Source organism: Onychomys torridus, chromosome 18 (assembly GCF_903995425.1).
Source record: "Onychomys torridus chromosome 18, mOncTor1.1, whole genome shotgun sequence".
In the NCBI taxonomy this organism is placed as follows: domain Eukaryota; kingdom Metazoa; phylum Chordata; class Mammalia; order Rodentia; family Cricetidae; genus Onychomys; species Onychomys torridus.
This window is the reverse complement of record NC_050460.1, coordinates 13,973,276-13,979,325: the sequence shown is the minus strand read 5'-3', so window position 1 is coordinate 13,979,325 and position 6,050 is coordinate 13,973,276.

Genomic DNA, 6,050 nt, shown 5'->3' with positions numbered 1-6,050 from the left:
GTGGCTTACCAGTGTCTTTAAATGTTGCTTTTCATGGTGGCAGTAGGCGGTGTCTCTCTTCCTAACTCTAACTACATGCCTGGCTTGTTATAATTCTTGATAGCTATCCACATTGCCCAAGACAGAAGGAAGTTAAGACTGCTGTGGAGCTGAGGGACTCTGTATCAGTAAGTGATTTACTTTAGGGAAGGCTGTAAGGCAGCTTACCACTCTAGGGTTTATCTTGGTAAAGAGGTAGAAATAATGTTTTTAGGGGAGTCATGCTCAATCTGAATCAAAGCTTCTAAACTATTTATGCATCACATTGTATATACTAGACACTGGATGACACATTTTTCAGTAACTTTAAAATACTCATGACATATTTTTAAATTTCTATAACTACATAGTGTAGAAATCAATCTCTGGGGAGGTTATCTTTTCTTTTTCTCCCTGTATTATTTCCCATGCTTATTGAAATATTTGTGTACATTTTTTAATAAGGCAGGCATTTGTTTCAAGGTCAAACTGGGATGTAGCCCAAGCAAAGTATAATCTTGGGAAAAAATGACAACAAAATAATAGCATCCAGTGTAAAAATGAAAAAAAATAGAATAGTTAAAAAAGGGAATGATCCTGTACTTCTGCAAAAGAAAATGTTACCAAAGATGTAGTGTTCTGTTAAGTAATCCTTGTGTTTGTCAGTTCTCCATTGGTAAGAAATAAAACTGGCCAGAAAGGGATAGAGGATGCCTTAAAGGAGTGAGATCACAGGCATTATGGTATTCACTTTCAAGCACCGGCAAGGGAACACTATTGGACCAATTTGAGTTCCTTCTTTTATTTTATTATTATTTCAATACAGTTTTAACTAAGACAAATTTGCATCACTTGCCCCATTTCTATCTCCCCTCTAACTCTGCCAAGTGCCTCCCTTCTAATCCCCCCAGAACCTCTCGACTCTAAAATTAATGGCTTCCTTAGCTTCATTGCTACTTTACATACAACACACATAAAACCTGCTGAGTTCATTTTTGTTGTTTGTATGTAATGATTTCAGGACAGACTATTTTGTACTGGGTAAACAGTATGGAGGTTCTCCCCTGGGAAAGGCTAATTGTCCCTCTCCCAGCAGTGCTTGGTTGTCTATAGTTCTTTGTCTATAAGTAGGACTCTGTGAAATTTCTCAACATAAAAGAAACTGTACCTGACACTAGAAACATAGCCAGTTTCCCTAAGCTAGTAAAATCATGGACTTTAGAAAGAATCTACTATCAGTGCCACCACTTTGTTAGACCGACGTAATTCCTTATTACATGCTATGTCATGTCCTTATGCCCACAGGTAAGTGTATCTACAGCCCATCCTCAAACTTATCGTTGTAACAAATGAAGAACTTCACAGAAACCCCAACTGGACCATGTTCAAGCTCACAATTTTCCCATTTGTGGAACAAGATTTAAATAAAGTAACTTTAGATAGTCGCAACTCTAGAAAAGCTTTCCCAAAACATGATTTTGGAGCAATTCTAACATAAGATACTTCGTTCTATGAACGTTCTGAGATATGTTTTGATGGATGTCTTGCATGTATTGACTCTCAATACAGGTTCACATACTGAAGGTGGCTTTGCATTTAGAAAATAACTGCATGGCACTGCTCCCCAGAGAAGAAATAATGCTACACTACGAGATGTGAGTTTTTCTTTCTTTTTTTCTCATTAAAAATTTACCCATGAAAATCTGCATTCTTTACTGAAGTAGAAACAAGAAGATCTGGGTTTCAAATGTTTTGAGGTGACCTGAATGTGCATAAACATTAACAAATCTTAAAACACTTTGCAGGGTAGTATGCCGTTACTGAGACCTCATTTGTTCTGGAGGAATAACAGTACGAACAACTGCCTTGCTGACTGAAAAATTAATACTCAAATGTACTCTGGAGGTCAGTATTATAAGCCTTGTACAGAACACACATCAATCTTGCCTTTCTTAGCATATATGGTACAAGCTAATTGTACTAGAGCAGTTATAAAGAAAGCATGATTAGGCATGAATGTCACCTACTGAACCATCGCAAAGTGAATTCTTAGTCACTAAACATTGTAAAACACAAAACAAAAGAAAACAAAAGGTGGTATCCCAAGACTTCTATATTCTTTAGTTTAATACACTTCAATTGGCATTTTTGTACCATTTTACTTGAACCTTTTGCATATCATCTTCTTCTGATCTTGGATGCTTTATCCAGTCCAGCAATGTGTTTCTAATCCTGGATCTCCGACAGTCATGCCCTTTCAGCTTTGTCAAGTTTCCTAAGTTTAATTGCTGCAGCGTCTCAAAATGAACTCCACATTATTAAGAGTTATAACTGTCATAAATATATTACTAAAACTTTAATAAAATCACTGAAGTAAGGCTCAGTAAAACAGTGGAGTTTTCTTACTTGTACAACTTACTCCAATATGGAGAATTGGATGTATTATTGCAAGCACTGTTATGGTATTTAAAAGATTTTTTTCTTTTTAGTTATTGAACTAACCAAAGCTTTCCAAACTCATCATCAAAAAGTTTCATTAACATATGTATTATGTTGAGGTTGCTTTGTCTAATGTGGTGTGATGTCTATAAATCACTTGAGAGTGTGGATTTTGTTATTAGCTCTGTGTCTTAAATACTTTCCTGGGCAATACAAGTAATGGAAGCCTGCCCAATTTAGCCTGATAAAGATGCATCACACTGAAATCTGAAATGTTTCAAGTAAAAGCTAAATAGAAAAACGTCATATTTTATTATTACAACTGAGGTGGCATTTACATACCTATCTGAATTTACTACTTAAATATTTATTCATTAAATCCCACAAAATTCAGATTTAAGACAAAATGAGGGTGCTGTAAAGCATGGAGTGCCCTCCCCAGAGAAATTCAAGAGGAAACAATTTTGCCTTAAAAATTAAAATGGTATCACAAAAAAACAGTATCAGGTATTTTTCCCCAAAGAACTTAGAAGAATTAAAACAAATAGTTCTTTATAAAAATGTCTTAATTTTCTTCAGTATTGTGGAGTCATATGCTTGAGTATAATCTCTACAAACTAAGAATACACACCTGGCATCCCAAGATTTTTGTGAATATAAGTAGGACAATTATAGAGGCAGAGTATATGGAAAGTTTTCTGTTAAAAAAAATGCAAAACCATGAGTTAGGAGCAATCGAACAAAAATAAATTGTTCTAGCATAATTTATATATAAATTATGTACAAGTAAAATAAGTAAGTATTAGCTAAGGGCTAATGTAACATGAATCTTAAAATGTCTTATTAATAATTTTTAAAAATGCCAGATCCAGAAATTGGGGTGAAAGCTGAAAGATCAGAGAAACAGAACAAGCCAGCCACGTTATAACCTCTATGAAATCCTCAGCCTCAAGAGAGTGAGTTCCTGTTTCCTCATGCCTTTAATACCTTTTTCTGCCCTGCCATCTTACTTCCTGGGATTAAAGGAATGTGTGTTACCCAAGCAAAAGCATGCGATCTCAAGTGTTGGGTTTAAAGATGTGTGCCACTATGCCTGGTTCTGTTCCCAGTGTTGTCTTGAACTCACAGAGATCCAGCTAGATCTCTGTCTCCTGAGTGATAGGATCAAGGGTGTATGCCACCACTGTCTGGCCTCTATGTCTAATCTAGTGACTGGCTCTATCCTCTGATTCCCAAATAAGTTTTATTGGGGTGCACAATATATCACCACAGGCTAGAATCCAGTTTGCATTTGTTAACGTTGTGTGAGAAGACCTAAGTGGAAAACCAATGATTCTTCCACTCCTCACAAAATGACTTAGATGAAATTATACGACAGGTAAGGAACTCCATAGAGCATAGAAATCATGTCTTCTACCTAATAACTTCAGATGTAGAGATATGTAAGTCTTTAGATAGAAAAGCACAGAGCAAATGATGACAAGGAAAGGATTGGAGGAATTAACTTCTAGTTCTGTCCCTCAGTGTCATAGGGCATGACTTTATATGGATACATTTAATTTACAAATATTCATTGTGGTGAACCCTTATTATCTGTCCTATTTCTATCTGCATGATGCATTTTTGGTGACTTATAGAAGTTACTTTATTGTTTCTTTTCCCAGAGCACTGCTTGAAACCCCCTCACATTCTCAGTAAAAGCCTATACTTACAATAGCCTGTAAGATCCTGTCTGATCTATCCACTCCCCTTATTATCCCATTTCCAACTATGCTGAATCCTTGTTGGTCCTTAAGATCTATGGAACAATTTGTAATTTGTTTTTCCTGAGTGTTTTTTTTTTTAATTGTTCCAAAGGTTGGTTATCCTTCAGATGAATGTGTGACTCACAGTTTCGTTTTCTAGGTCTTTGCTTAAATTTCTGTTCCCCATTTAGGTCTACACTGGTCAGCCAATTTAATGTTGATATCTGCTTTCTAAAATATCATTAAGTGCCTCAGTGTTCAATATGTCTATCAGCCAAAAATTTATGGATGAAGTTTAAGTGGAAGTCATTCATAAATAGTTAATAACATAAGAAAGAGGATAACGTGGCAAACTCACCATCTATGCCCAGGGCAGTGTCAAGGAGACACCCAGAGAGGTAAAAACAAAGAAAGCAATTCAGGAAAAATGAAATTGGCCAAGGAGAGTTGCCATGGAAACCAATGCACCTAATTTGCAATGACGCAAGGTACATATGACGAACAGCTCTAGAATAGAGACTCAAGAAGGATTAAATGCATCATTAATTTTTTTTGAAAAGTACTATGAATGTATTAATTGAAAAGAGAACTTTGAGGTATCAGAAAGATGGCAACTGTCTTTTGCAGAAAGAATTGAACCATTGTATTACATGTTGAACACACATACCATTTTTTATAAAATACTAAAATCTATAATATTAGATATTTCCCAATCATGCAATTAGCAGAAAAAAACTGAAATGTGAAATCAGAGTTGAAATAAACAAGGGTTCTTCTCACTAGGCTTTGATTTTATTTTCTGCACAACAGAACATCAGGTCATATTTTACACTGCAAGTATTGATCTTAGTATTTATATGGAAAACAAAGCTCTTTTCATAATTTTCAATATCTTAAAGGCAAGACAGAAACTGTCTTTGAAGATAAAATACATAACCAAAAGTTAGAAAAGAATACTTTGTACTATAACACAAATTCCTAAACAGTCTTATTAATAAAACCCAGAGCCAGATATTGGGGTGAAAGCTGAAAGATCTGAAAGATAAAATAAGCCAGCTACAAGTTCTGCTACTTCCTGTACACCTTTCTGTGCCCTGTCATCTTACTTCCTCTCCTTGCCCAGCTACATCAATTCTTCTCTCCACCCAGCTCTATCACTTCTTGTCTGTCTGTACATACCTCCAGGCCTCTATGATTAACTAGTACTGGGATTAAAGGCATGTGCCACCACGCCTGGCTCTATTCCCAGTGTAGCCTTGAACTCACAGAGATCCAGATGAATCTCTGCCTACTAAATCTAGGATTAAAGGTGTGTACTACTACTGCCTGACCTCTATATTTAGTATAGTAGCTGGCTTTTTCCTCTGATCCCGAGGCAAGCTTTATTTGTTAGAGCACAAAATATCACCACATTATATATCTTATATGTCCATGAAAAAAATTATTCTATTGTTTTAAAATCTCTTAAGATGGGTGCTGGAGGGATCAATAAGCCATTAAGAGCACTGACTATTCTCCCAAAGGACCTAGGTCCAATTACCAGCACCTATCCAGTGGCTCACAATTTTTATAACTCCAGTTCCAGATGAATGCCCACATCTGGCCTCTGAGGACACCAATCAAACACTTGGTGCAGAGACATGAATATAACCCAAACACTCATATATACATATATATGCTAATAAATATTTTAAGTAAAAGGCATTTTTTTTTTTACTAAAAAGTTCTCTTTTATAAAAATAAACACCATATAATGGTTATTTATATTTAAAACACTGCTAAATTTTTCTCCCAATTAGAAGTTATTTGAATTCTAAACTGAGAAATACTTTTTTAACTTTTTAAGAT